The sequence below is a fragment of the Gobius niger genome, assembly GCF_951799975.1.
Source record: "Gobius niger genome assembly, chromosome: 3".
Taxonomy (NCBI): Eukaryota; Metazoa; Chordata; class Actinopteri; order Gobiiformes; family Gobiidae; genus Gobius; species Gobius niger.
The window spans coordinates 23,375,904-23,390,728 of NC_136854.1; the positions used below are offsets into that span (position 1 = coordinate 23,375,904).

Consider the following 14,825-nt stretch of genomic DNA (forward strand, 5'->3'; position numbering starts at 1 on the left):
TAATGAACTACATGCCAAGTCGTCTGGATGCCCTGTCTCCTCAGTAGTATTGCTGATGATTCAACATAATGAGGTCTCGCTGCAACAGCACAGCCGCCGCTTCATCTGAACAAAACATCTCTGCGCATCGTGCCATTACACCCCGGACTAAAGGCACAGCCTCAGACCTGGACAACAGCGCAGTTTCAGAGCTCTTAGGGAATTAAACTAAAACATACTTTGAGATATTCCAGCTGACAGGGAAGTATAAAGAGTTTTCAATACAAATAGGCGACATAAATGGCATAATCATAGTAAATTATGTAAAGGGACATGGGCTAAGGCAAGATGCTAATAGTTTGCAGCTTTGATAACAGGCAACTCTCAGGCCATTTACTCATTAGTGGAGAATGAAACATAATAATTCCTATTAACGGACATATTTTTCTCTGGGGTGTTGGAAATCCCTAATCTGTCAAGTGAGTTGCCATTTCTTGTAATTACATAAAGGTAATGGCTTTGATGGGAGACAATTTAAGCTTTGTGTCTGCGCTCAGGGAACCTTGTCTTACTTTGATGTAACGGTGGAGAAAAAAAAGGAAAGACATGAAAGCGGAGCTAAAACCCGGTGAAGAAAAAGAAGAGACAGAAGAATGAACGACGGGAAAAAAAGGATAGACAGAACAAAAACTGCAGCACATGACGTTTTTACATTTTAAAGTGGACATACACTGCGTAATTGAGGCCTTAGACAGTGACATGAAGAAACAGGAGTGAGGGCTGGGTTGAAGCTCCCTCTGCAGGCAGCAGTGGGAATGATCAGATATAGAGAGCAAGAACTGCCCAGAATGAATGCGATGTTGGATCGTAGGATTTCAAAATTTACCTGACTGTTTTGTGTTTGTGACTCCACGTAATCCAGGGGAAACAGATCAGAGTGACTTCAACAGCAGAAGAAGAAATGGCCAAAATGAAAAGGTTTCCTCAAAATAAAGCTAAAAATATATATATTATTTTTGAATGTCTCCTTTGAAGCCATAAACTGAACTTAACTTTGTTGTATGGTAAATCCACAATGAATACTCCCTGCAGTGTCACCTTGACTTTTCTTAAATAACACTTTTGCATTATTTGTGCAGCTAATTGAAAAGTAATAAAGATGAAACCAGTAGAGGGGGAGAGCGAGGTGGGTTGGGTTTCATAACACATTTCTTTGCTTTACTGAAAAGGCTTTCAAGATTTTGCCAAGAAACTAAGTATGCACACTCTCCAGAACAATGCATAGATAGTACCTCTAAATCATGAGGTAATAATATTCAACGACCTAGAGTACCTGTTGGTTATCATGGACTTTGTGGACTGGTGTGAGCGCAACCATCTGTGCTTGAACACCAGAAAGACGAAGGAGATGGTGATCGACTTCAGGAGGAAGACACTACCGCACTCACCACTGAACATCCAGGACATTGAGGTGGTGGACAGTTTCAAGTACCTGGGTGTTCACCTCAAAATAAACTGGACTGGTCCCACAACACCAACAAGAAGAAGACCTGAACAAGCAGGTCTGGAGGGCCAGCTCGGAGGGTGTTAGCCAAGCTCACCTCCATCATGGACAACACCTCTCACCCACTGCACAGGACTGTAGAGGAGCTGAGCAGCTCTTTTAGTGGAAGACTGAGGCGCCCTCAGTGCAAGAAGGAGCACTACCGCAGGGCCTTTGTCCCCACTGCTGTCAGACTGTACAACACTACTGAAAGTAAAATGTGCAATAACCTCTGAGCAAAAATACATCATCTCTGTATCTGCGTCACTTTATCAACCACTTGCACTATGATTGTAGACCTGCACTGCTAATACTGACATTTTTTCTTAAAGTATGTTTATTTTATTTTTTACTGTTTATACTTCTTGCCCCCTTAAAGTTTGTGGCATCTGTTTACTATTTAATTGTTTCCTGTCTATCCTACTCACCCTGAGTGTTTCTGAGAGCTGAATGTAACAAGTGAATTTCTCCATTGTGAGATCAATAAAGGCTATTTTATCTTATCTTATTATACCAATTATAATTATTTCAATGATTTTACATCTGGTTGGATCAGTCCACGGGGAAGGTTGGGTCACTGTTGTGAAGTGCAGACACTAACATTTATCTATGACAGGATGATGTCTCACAGAATTTTTATTGTTTATTTGGTTAGAATACTGAACTTAATAACCACTAAGATCTACAGGAAACATAACAGATTGAGCAGACAAGTACAGATAAACAGTCTCTGGATTAATACATGTAAATTCTCATTAGGTCTTCCTCGTCCGGGTCTGCAAACAAAGCTTTCGTCTTTGGAAGGAAAGCACACAATAACAGATCAACAGACCAGAAACTTTCATCACCTCCTGACTAGACTGCAACAGCCTCTTCTAATGACTCCCTTCAACGGACGTCCAAAAACTGTGCAAAACTCCGCATTCACTTCAAGGTTCTACTCATCACCTATACAATGTCCTCCATAACCTGGCCCCCACGTGCCTCCCTGACCATCAACAGCACCACCGCGCCTCCGCTTTGCCGACTTAAACCCTCTCAAACTTATCACCAAATCAACGCACCAAACCTTGGGAGACCGAGCCTTTGCCATTGCTGTGGAACTCACTCCCCATGCACACCAGAAACTCACCTGTTCCACAAAGCAAATCGCTCATAATCACCATCACTACTTTGTGCCTTTTCTTCATTTTTGTCCCTATGTAAAGCGTCTTTGTGTCCTTTATATACGTCCCATGCACGATCAATGAAAATCAAGTTCTTGGTAAGCTGGTATGTTTTAGTTTAGCCTGGTCTCTCTTATTAGCTCTAAAACACGAGCGATCCAACCCTCCCCGTGACCCAAACCACCCCGATCTCCCCCACGTAGACGTCTTTATTCTAAACCTAGATTCAATATGAATCACAATAAGGAATCTAAGTACCATCATAACTTTAAATCTGTAAAAGGCATTTTCTTCTTAGAGCTAAACCTATGCAGTCGCTGACACTGTCTTTCCGCTTTTCAGAGCACTTGCATTTCAAATCTCCTGCGCTAAAAATAGGAAGTTGCCCCAAGGGTTGAGAACCACAGATATTTAGCACTTGAGGTATAATGTGCTATATTCATTTTATAATCCCATCATTGTCATTGTTTGGCTGCCTCAGCGACAGTCGGGGGCTCAGTACAGTGCAGGTTGACAGCCTGATGGCTCGGCGGCCTGCAACCGCGTAATGACGGCGCAAATGTCTCAAGTTTCCCCCGGTATTGGCGCACAGTAGTTTCCTCCTCATGGAGTTAAAAATGCACACGGCTTTGAGTGTGCTGCTAATGTTGTTGTAGAGCACAGCGGGGTGCCTCTGAGCTGTGGAGCGAGTGATGAAAACGTGGCCAAGGCTTATTAGAGGTGAGTGCTGTGAAGATGGCACTCATAAAGACTATATGTGTGTGCGCTCGCAGCCACTCACTGCTACTCAGTCTTCATAAAATCACTATCTTTACATTCAGAGAGGTCAGGAAATGAATGAATACACGCTGATGGTCTGAGGTTGCTCCCAGACGCTGGAACCATCACTCTTGGCCTTATCTATCAATTGTATACCATTCTGAGGGTGGTGCCCCAAAATGATAACTTTACTTTTCCCACATCAAAAAAAAAATTGGTTTATTCCTCTTTGGTCCTTCAGTTGAGTGGCTGTTCTTATACACAGGCCAGATGACGCTGCTACGGAAACGTTTCGACAACATCCTTCTTTTCAGATCATTTTCCAGTGGAGAGGCAAAGGCCAATCATAAAGGGAAATCCAAACACCTTTATAAAACATTGACCATCTGCCTTGGGAATTGGCAGACACTCAGCAAAGTAGGACTATACTGTATATAGTATACATTACAAGTTTGAATAGGAATATTATAGAGAAAACATTTCTGCAGATGTATAACTTTCTGGTTTGGGTTGGGGGTGAAATCTTCAGCCTCATATCTGGCACTGTACGTGGTCTGAACAGGGGGCGGTGTTTTCATCGTGGAGTTTGTTTTTTAATACTACAGCGGGACCATCGATATATTCGGGAGATAGACAGTGTTTAACTCACAGGGGGAGCAGTAGATTGTTGTTTGTCCTGCCAAAAGATTGCCTGGGAAAATCCCAGGGTGAAGAGTGAAGAACTCGTAGTCAGCGTTGTTTGTAGCACACCACGCCTAAGCCGACCCCTTATTTCTCTAAGCTACGCCCTCAGGCTACTTTCTGTATGCAAGATTCCAACTTCATCTTGTGCGTCTCTGTTGTTGCACCAGGCGGAAGATCGGGCCCTACTAATATCAGCAACGGTCACAGCAATGCGGCAACAAAAGCATGTTGGCTCCAGCTGGATTTTCCTAAAAACTGCAATTAATTTTTTTTTTTCTTACATAGAAACTCGCTGAAAGACCATGAAACTTGTTTGGACAGAAAAAAAACGTCTGCAATGTTAATCCCTGAAGAGTCAACAGTTAAGTGAAACACCATAAGGCTATAAAAATGAGGCTATAGCATGAACTATTTCGAGATTCCTCAATTGTGTCTTCCTTTGTCCTTTTATCTCACTCCCAGTGCGTTAAGGCGGAGTGATTGGGGCATTGAAACTTCCAATCCTCCACCGAAATGTTTCTGCATGAACCTTGGCTCTCCTCTCCCTCTTCCCTTATCTCACTCTCAACAAATGGAGGCCCGCTGATGAATGCAAATGACTGCCCTCCGCTGCTCCGTGCAATTAGCACAAACTCAACCTTTCTGCTTGTTTGGGATTAAATACCCACAAGTCATCCTCTCTCGTTTCCCCTGCTATATTTAAAAGCCTGCCTTCTGCCTGACGCAAAACCCTGAAAACCACCACATTAAGTGACATGCTGCTCTTATCTTTAATCTTTTATCTCGCCATGGAGTTTTTTTTTTTGTTTTTTTTTACAGCAGAACACAAGATCCTATTTATGAACAATGGCACAGAGCTTCATTGTGCACGTACTAGAAAACAATAGTCATGAAAGAGTCAAAAAAACAGGTTTTAAAAATGATGACTGATAGGATAATGCCTGTGGTAAGCATTCGTTTAATTCCGGCAAAAGTGAATGAATAAAACTTCTAAATCTTTTCAGCTGTTAAGGTGGAGTAAATTCTAAGAAGTAGAGGGAAAAAAAGAAACAGATACACAAAGGAAAGAGACATTTACTAGAGTATTATTATTACGTAACGCTGTGTGTGAACATCAGAGGATTTGAACATCACAGTAACTTGTGTCAGTCTTAATCTGTGCGCCCCCCTTAGCGATGCCCTGATGCGCTTTCGAACCACCTCCGACAGCTCTTCTGATTGGCACATGAACAGAATACAACAGAAAGCAGCGGCCCATCACTCAGTCTGATCAATGCCTTGTTTTAAAAGGTCACGGGAACAACTGTAGTTTGTCAGTCACTCAGTTCCAAAGCGTTTCGCAGTGTTAATAAAAGTGCTCAAAGTTATTTAGAGGTTTTCGCCTGCCACAGCGAGTTATAGGCACAAGGGGAGGCCAAAGGTAACTCAGTGCAGAGCATGACGGCAACTGAGGTGCACAGCTAAAGATAACACTGGGTGTTTGCAGGGTGTCTATAATGTTTTAACTGATTCACAACATTTTTGCAACGCAGAATCTGAAAATGACATCAGTTTTTCTGTATCAGGTCAGGTCATTGTGCTCGGTTTTGCATGACGCACATGATTCTGACTTTCTGTAGTGCTGTTAAAACCAACCCGAAAGATGCTACAACCCTATTTCTGTCATATTTTTTGGCCTGTCTAAGAAGTGAGCTTATCAAATACAAATAATAAAAGTTACAATTCCCGCCATCTACAACATCGCTGATTTTCGGACATAACTTTGGAACAGAAAGTGATAAAGACAGTCTTTTGTGTTGGAAACTAGGGATTTCAAGCTTTCAAACAAGCCCTCGGTGGTCTGTCTACCCTTCCGGGGAGCCGTGTAACATCGTGATGGAAATTCGTAAATTTACTTCGGAAGAAGAGGTTCCTCCTTACAATATACAGTACAATCATAATATAACAATGATAATCATAATCAAATCAAATAAAGCTATCCTTTTCCATATCCAAAGTGTGTCCTAAAGGATTGGGAGAAAACAAAAAAACTATAGAATGATAGCCTGAGTACATTTGCTTTGTGCCAAAATAAATGCACAAATGCAAATCATGTAACAACCAACCCCAGACTCCCCCTACTGTAAATGTGGACAGACAGGCACTAGGACGGAAGACATTATAATGGAAAAACGCTTCAGCAAAACTTCGACGAGAAAAATTTTACCCCATCGAGCAAAACCAGTGTGATTTTTGGATTCAGCACATCAAAATGATCAAAAATCTGCTGACAAATCTTAGACACCACATTTGTTATAAAGCAGTGTGATAAACTCAGCCTTTGCAAATCATATAATAATATCTCAATCTTCACCTCATATCTTCTATGTGTTTCTGCACTTATTATCAGCATTACTGAAACACTCTGCAATCAAGACAGTGGATTTACTGACGAACAATTTAATTTGAATAACAGTGGAGAATTAGACAATTACTTTTGGTGATTTCGCCAAATGCAAAAAAAAATGGAACAAAACGAATGTTCATTTCAACATATTATTAATTTATCATTGATTAATTCATTACATCGTCGTTATGTTTTAATTGCCAGGAAATTTGACAATACCGAACCATGTCAATCCCACGGAGGAACAGCTTCATTAGTTATAAGATGCCACAAAATGTGAATAATCCATTTAAAGTTTTGAATAGTTGGTAATTAGGCGTCATAAAGCATCACCTTAAGAAGTAAATGCAACAGAGGAGACGAGCCAAAGCCCCCAAGCTTTCTGACAACCTGTTGTAACCAAGTGCAATGCAGAGAGGTCTCCTGTGATCTCCAAATTACTCACCCTGTCCACGCACAGCAGCCACTGATAAAACAAACTCATTATACAAAGAGAAAGCCACGCAGGGAGAGCAGGCGAGCAGGATGGGGAAGGGATTTGCTGCTCATTTGAAGGTCACAATTAAAATCTACAAATGTACATAAAAGAGCGCAGAGAGAAGCTCACTTAGTTGGATTGAGTCCATTTTATTTTAAGAGTCGGTGGTAGAACTTTCTCATTCGAAGGTCCTATCTGAAAGGCTTTCAATAACAGGAACGAGGGCTGAGCTGGGAGGAGGATAAAAATAGGCTGTAGGCAAAGAGCTGAAGCGGTCTAACACCTTTCTTGACCTTAACCTCTGCGTGGTTTGTGTGAAGAGGGGAATATGATGAGAATACTATCCGCATGCTGGGAGCTGTTCAGAGGGCGGCTGACAAGGCAGAAGAAGAGCATCATTAAGATTCTTTCAGATGTAACTGCAGCAAATATATCATTATTTTACAAACCAAATAGACAAGATAAACTGAAACTACACAGAGAGTACGACTATGTTTAGTTATATCCAAGATTTTAGTTTATTCTGAGTTATTGTATTTTGGCTTAGACCAAGGGTGCCCGATGTGCGGCCCAGGGGCCAAATGTGTCCCTCAGCCCAATTTTTGGTGGCCCTCAGGCTTCTTGTTGAATCTGCACCTATCGACCGAGAAGATACATTTTGGGCAAAGAAAGCCCTTCTCTATGGTCCTTATAGCGGGAGCTGACGTCGCTATAATGCCTCCCCCTGGTGGCCAGGTGCTACTCCAAAAGGCACTTGGTAAACAGCGTTTCTATGTAATATAAGTCTTTGACCTCGTTCGCACTGCTTTCTTTTTCTAAAAAAATGCAATGACCCATGTGACCACGCTGGGCTATGTACAATATTTTTAACTGCGCAGGATTTTGTATATTAGATATAAAAAACTGAAGCCTAAATCTATGATTGACAGGCTCTGGAGCACTGTGAAGGCTCGTAGCCGGTCAGCCTGGCCTTTTAAAGGGATATTTCATGATTTTTGACATATAGGGCCTCATTTCCTTGTTATCCAGAGTGTTGTTGATTTCTGGAGATATATATATATTTTAATTCCTACAGTCCTCATATTTGAAGTTTAGTGGTGCTAGACTAGTGCATGTCTTTGGCAACTAGTAGTCTGCATGAATAACAGTGTACTTGAGGCAAATCACTTATAACACCAGACTACGATATAAATGTCTGTGTTGACGGAATAATTTTTGAAATATAACCATTTTGCATTTAAAACAACTTAAATTTGAGCAGCATCAGCTTCCTGGTTGTAAGCTACGCGGCGGAGTGATCTGCTAGCTTACCGGATCTACAGTAGTTTGTTTACCTGCGGACGGCAATACTACATGTGGAATTCACAAAAGAGTTTTTTATTGCAGGCTACTGGTTACCATAGACATGTGCTAGCACTAGCACCACTAAACTCTTCAAATATAAGGACTGCGTGAATTAGAAAAAGAAAATCAGCAGAAATCAACAACACTCTGGATAAATGGCAATGAGGCCCACAGGTTATCTCTTCTGTCTTATATCTATGGTTTTACTGCAAGTTTGATAGCAATAACAAGATTAAAGCTGCAGAAACTAACACATTACAGAGAGACAGAGCTGGTATTAAGGTTCCAAGCATAACTAAAGGTGAGGGGAACTACACCTCTCTTAAATGCACCCAGTTTTATGTTTGACTGCACTGACCTCCTTGCTCGATTCACTTTTGGACACATTTGGACACCCTGGCTTTGATATTCAGTACATTTCTATCTTGACCAGGAAATTGCAATGTCTGTTACAAAAGAATTTCCCTTTAGGAATCCATAAAGTCATTGTGAGTCTGATGAACTGTTTGATTGCACATTTGAAGGCAGTCCAGATACAAGTCTAGATGCCTGTAACTTAGCATCACTCTGACAATGTCAAGACAAGAAAGCCTGTAGATGTAAATTCAATTCACTTAAATAAGGAACATTCCCAAGAATATCAGCCCCGGCTGCTGTCAGCGCTCATTGTTTTCTGTCAGCTGTCAGTGGAGATGCTCGGGGCCTTGCGTTTCATGACATTGCAGATTAGAGTGAGTTCTCTTGATTTTTGGCCTTGAGAAATAGTCCTCCTCTTGTTGCTGCATTTAGAACATAACAAGGATGGCACACAGCGCGGGGAGTGGAGACGTTGGCATATGCTCTTCCTATCAGTCTCAATCCGTGGGATTTCAAAGGGTTAAACGTGAGGCGAAGTCGGGGAAATAGGCACATCAATCACTGCGCACAGTATCTCCCCACACCAGGAAGTGCGAGGGGAGCAGAACAGCGCGTTAAACTCCAACAGTCGGGGATTAGCTTTACAGCAAGGAATGGTGGGAAATAATCACTACAGAAACATGCCACTAAAGTTTTAGCATTTTTCTTTCTTTTGTCTATTTCACAGCATGTACATTAATTGATAATCCACTGGTGATTTTACAAAAGTCTATGGGTGTATTTGAATATTGTCTTTGTTAAAGTGCACAATGGTATTAGGTTATGGTAGCTGTTTTAAATTGATGTTAGATGAGGAAGGGCACAGGAAGACCTCCCATAATTCCCTCTTGTATGACAACAATGTAATGAGATTCGTGATTCATGCAGGTCTGGGTTCATTAAACCACTGTGAAAGTTCACGAGTGAAATGCTACATGATTGGTGGTTAACAAAAGGTATGAACCTAAAAAAAAAACACAAATTAAATCCAATTGCCCTAATCTTGTTTGTACAAGGTTTAATTAGGAAGGTGTAGAAAGATTTCAGACATCTCTTTATGGAGCGGTCTAATACGTGTTCTCTATTTGATCTAAAATCAAACAGCGGTTCCCAAAGTGGGCTCCGGGGGCTCCAAGGAAAGTATATTATAATATATAATTATATATACGTTTTGAAAAGAAATGCATATTCTGTTTAAATGTACCAGTTTAAATCAGCGCTTAGCATAATTTTATGTATTTTAAGCAATAAAACAATAAAACACAAGGGACAGCAACGCTCCAGACTTTGGAAATGGCTGCTCTAGAAAATTAAATTACAAACAGAAATTAAAGTCAGGGCTGTCTGCCCTGATGAAGGCAAAGTCGAAATGCGTTGGCTTCTTAGACCAGACATGCCTCAGACCTACTTTTCAAAAGTCGCTGCACATCTGTATCCTGAAGACCATGAAGCACCATATGATGAGGATCCAGTGAGCATCTCCAGCTAACCCTTTTCTTCAGAAATTAGAATTGTTTTGAAAATGTATGAAACTAAGATAGTAAAGAGGTGGCTCATGGGTGTCAAATACACTCCCCGTCTCAAGCAGGTCTCCAGCTCTACTTTACACTGATGAAAAGTAGGCTGTTCCACCTTTGGCCATAAATGATGATGAACAAGCTTCAGTTCATGTAAATAGTAACATTTATGAAAATAAAGTGTAAAAGCGAAAAAACTGAGGCACTCAAAAAGGAAGTACTAGTTCCTGCCTCTGTTGTTTGCTTTGTCACCTGTAAAGAATGATCCCTGCACTGAAGAGCACCTAAAGGATATTGTTTAACATACTCCAAACAAAGGCTTTAAATTCAAGAAGAACAAATGCAAATCACTTTTTAATTAAGATTAAGTGTAATCAAAATATTATACAATACTAATTGTTTTACTTCACAAGAGCAGGCAAATGTGAGACGTGTTTTCATGGTTTTTGAACATTCATTACAGTTTATATCTGTGGGAACGAAAACTAATTTGAACATCGTCTTCCAGTGTCATATTTAACCATAATAAAACAGTATGAGCACTTTCTGAATCACTGAAATGAAAGCCAATACCAAAGTCATACAGTACGTTAATTTCAATGTGATAGAACGTACATTTCACTGATTATGTCACTCAGCATCAAGCAGTTGGTCATAATGTGACTATATTTTCGTCGAATAAAATTGTGCACGTCATTACAGCCAATTGATCTCTCTATTTTAAGACAGAGAGGGTGTGTAATTACAGTAATCAATCAAGACGCCGTAAATCAGTGCTTTATCTTTACAGGAGGAACAATAGCTGTTATCACTGCTAGCCACATCACCACACTCTAAACTTTTGCATAACCCATCATTGCTCAAAATATCAAAATGTTTGCATTGAAAATCAAAAGCCGTAAAACAGAGGAGCTGTTTATGAGAAGAGAAATCAGTCGGTCTCATTGAAAGGCGTACGGGTCTGCACGCTCACAATGAGACACATGCATAAAATCAAACACGTACTGTGTGAGGCCACAGTCCTGACAATGGGACTGGAAGACCTCGTTATTCTCTGGACCCAGCGCCGAGGGGAGGGCCAAATGCTCCCCTGTTCTGCCAATACCAACACATGGCACGTCCTAAAATAATGGACAATTGGAAAAGGGTAAAATGCTCTGCCAGTGATACAAATAGAGTCCTGTAGTGATGGCTCTATCGGGTGAAAATCTGAGAACGTAAATATAACTTAGTGCCACAATTGAAAGAAAACAAGCTACAAGTGCTATACCACATAATTTGTGTAATAACTGCTTCAAAGAGAAAAAGATTCATTATAGAGCTGTTCAAACGACGCAATTTGGTCACATCACTGGAGCCATGTGTTGCATCAGGCCAGTGTCTTTGGCCACGACATGATGCTCTGAGACCTTGTAAAGTGGGTGAAACAATGTGCCAATATGACACTCATGAACACTATTCTCTACAATAAAACGCTGTTGTAAAATGACTAGATCTGGGGGGGGGGAAAGTGGTTTGGCAGACGCTTAAGCCTCGAGCAAAAAGACTGGAGTGCACAGCGGATTAGGAATAATTGCCAACTGATACAAAATAGACCCAGCATCCTGAAGGGAATGGAGTTATTGATAAAAGGAAGTAAATCGCGTTCACTTCATGAAGGCACAGATAGCACAGGCACATTCAGTGGATCTAACCTTGGTCTCACACTAAACTCAATCACAATTGGTTTCTAAAGCTGTTTTTTTCAAGGCTAATACTGAAAGGTACAGGAAGGTCTGGCAATGTAATTTCATATTTTAAAGAAATTCAGCATCAGGCCTCTGAGCATTGTCTTTCTTTACAGAGAATTCACGGCTTTCGCTTTTTCTCGGTAGCTGTAAAATGTAAGTGGTTGCCATGTCAACCCAATCCCCTGCTTTCTGCTGACTGGAACAATCAGACGGACCAAGAATGAAAAGTTTTGTAGAGGGAAAAAAATGCAATACATGTGAACAGGAAATATTTGCTTCATAACGGAGTTGAGCATCAAATGCTCTTTTAGTGTTTCATCTGCACTTCTGATACCACTGTTCAGGGCCTCTGTGTTAGCTGTGAAACGCAGGGATTATACACAGCGAATGCCGCACGAAAAGCTGAACGAAAACCCGACTCTCCATCACACACCTACATGAAACACGGTATCTTATAATCTTCATTCACTATGTTTAAAAGAGCGTACCTCAACTGTTCGTCTATAGTCTGATGATGTCACCACAGAAATGGTGAGAATATTGTCTCAGCATAGACTTCCAGGGATTAACGAGAGAAAAGCACCACATTCATGGATTAGCAGTGCAAACACCAGCGGAAAAATATCATATTATATTAATATTATTAATTATATACAGCATTATAATTTTATGGGTGCTAAAAATGCATTATGGAACTTTGTATGAGAAAAAAAAAAGGTGCATATTTGAAATGACCAAGTGGATGCCCAGTATGTACGAGCGGTTAGCATGGCACCTTTACTTTCCATCACAGTGAATGGTCCATGATCAATTGTTTTTAGAGTTTCTGTTGTAGGGGCCATCGTGATTGAAAGTAAAGGTACCATGCTGACCATTGAGTCACAAAATAGTAAATGATTCACTAATACAGTGTTCCCTCATTTATCGCGGGGGTTACGATTCACATTACAGACGTGGGGATGGAAACATCGTGAGCTGCTCTTGTCTCCGCTGTGCGCTTGTTCAAACGAAGAGACAGTCGTCGCTACGGACAAAGTTTTATCGTAGCAGTTTCAGGCTTCAGAGTGTTTAGCTGAGGCGAGTGTCACATGCTAGCGGTGTTTATTTTCGCGGAAAAGTTCAGAGAAAGTAAACGCGGAGTCGTAGTCAGACCCGTTCATGCCCGGCCTGTGCTGCTGTGACTCTTTGGTGTATCACTGATGAACTGATGGTCCACAGAGATCCTCTCTGCTGCGGGACGAGGGCTCACTCTGCGACTAGCCAATCAGGACGCAGAACACAATGCGCGTATGCCGTTCATACCCTGTAAAAAAGCATGTGAAATTGTGCTAAAAATAAATCCGCAAAACAGCGAGACCGCGAAAGGTTATAGGGACCACTACAAATAAAAAGTTCCATAATGCACCTTTAAGAAGCCATTTTCTGATAAAATAATAATATATGTTAATTGTAAATTTGGACACATGCAGCTGAGGGTTATTAAATGCTAGTGCTGTTCAGTCAGATGTTACTGAACCTGCTCGATGCAAGTCAGCCAATGACAGTTGGTCCACCTTTAACAGAATATGAATAAGTCACCGCATATTCAAATCTAATTGTTTTCATGCATGCCCCCTGCGCTACACTTGTTTGGTTTTATTTCAACCTACACAGGTCGTTTCAATCTGTTTTCTCTGGTTCATGATTGTACTTTTGTATGACACTATTGTGCTGAGAAAACTCTTTGTAAGCCTCTGAGTGCTCAATCTGAGAAAATAACTACCTTTGAGACACTAAGTTAATCTTCTTTGAGATGGGGCTCCAAATGCTCTGCATCACTAATCCCTATCAAAGTCTCTTGATCCTTCATCGAAACCATTAAACAAAGCATATTTTAAATTCAAATGCAATATTTTCCACCATATTTAATTTGATGGCGTAGACTAATCCATATGCAATAATTTCAACAGTCTACCACAGATAGATAGATAGTTTATTTGTCACATACAATGGTAATAACGCAGTGGTTTCCAAAGTGGGGTCCGGGGCCCTCTGGGGGCTTCGGAGGCGTCACAGTTTGACGCCAACGGTTGTCTACACGTCTAGAATGAACAAATAAATAAATAGAGTTTGACAATAACTTTATAGTTCCGGATTGAATATATTACTTTGAATCAGAGATCAGCTTTTAGTAATTGGTACATGTACTTTTCGAGGTGTGAATTTCAGTTTCGTTTTTAGAGTTTAGTCGACACGCTATGACGTCAGGAAGTCAATTAACCACAAAATCAATCATCGCAGAGACTGGCTTTGAATTGAGATTTGGAGGAAGATTTCCGTTCACTGATATTGCAAATGAAAAGATCAATGCCAAATACTAAGCGCTGCTAAAGCTCAGACTTTTATGCAACTTTCAAGCTTTTGATTAATAACTAACATGCTGCGATTTGAAGTTCAGTAAAGCTAACAACATATCGTCCACGCTTTAGGCTTTAACTATTTATAGTTATAAAACACTTAGAAATAGAAAGCAAATGTTTCCAGCAGCATCAGTAAAAGCCATACTATAACATGTGATCATATTGAAGTTTGAAATCAATCAACTGTAATGAATACTTCCTGGATGACCGAGAGCCTGCAAAAAACAACCTGTAAAGTGCTTTGACCCTGTCATTCCCCATTTTGAGTCATTTGTGCATGCTCTGATGCTTTAATGGCTGCGCAGCCATGATTACCAGGGACAGAATTCATCAGATTTTAATTTGATTCATTTTTTTTATTACTGCTGGTTTGCTCCTTGCTAAAAGAACAGAGTACTGCTTCAACTTTATTAACCTAAACGTCTCATATTAAGCAATGACCAG

At 40.7% G+C, this 14,825-nt stretch overlaps 1 protein-coding gene across 7 annotated transcripts in view; it reads right to left on the reverse strand.

Annotated features, from left to right (window-relative positions):
* Positions 1–14,825, reverse strand: part of grin2bb (glutamate receptor, ionotropic, N-methyl D-aspartate 2B-b) — a 75,568-nt gene that overhangs the window by 42,957 nt on the left and 17,786 nt on the right. The window lies entirely within an intron of this gene.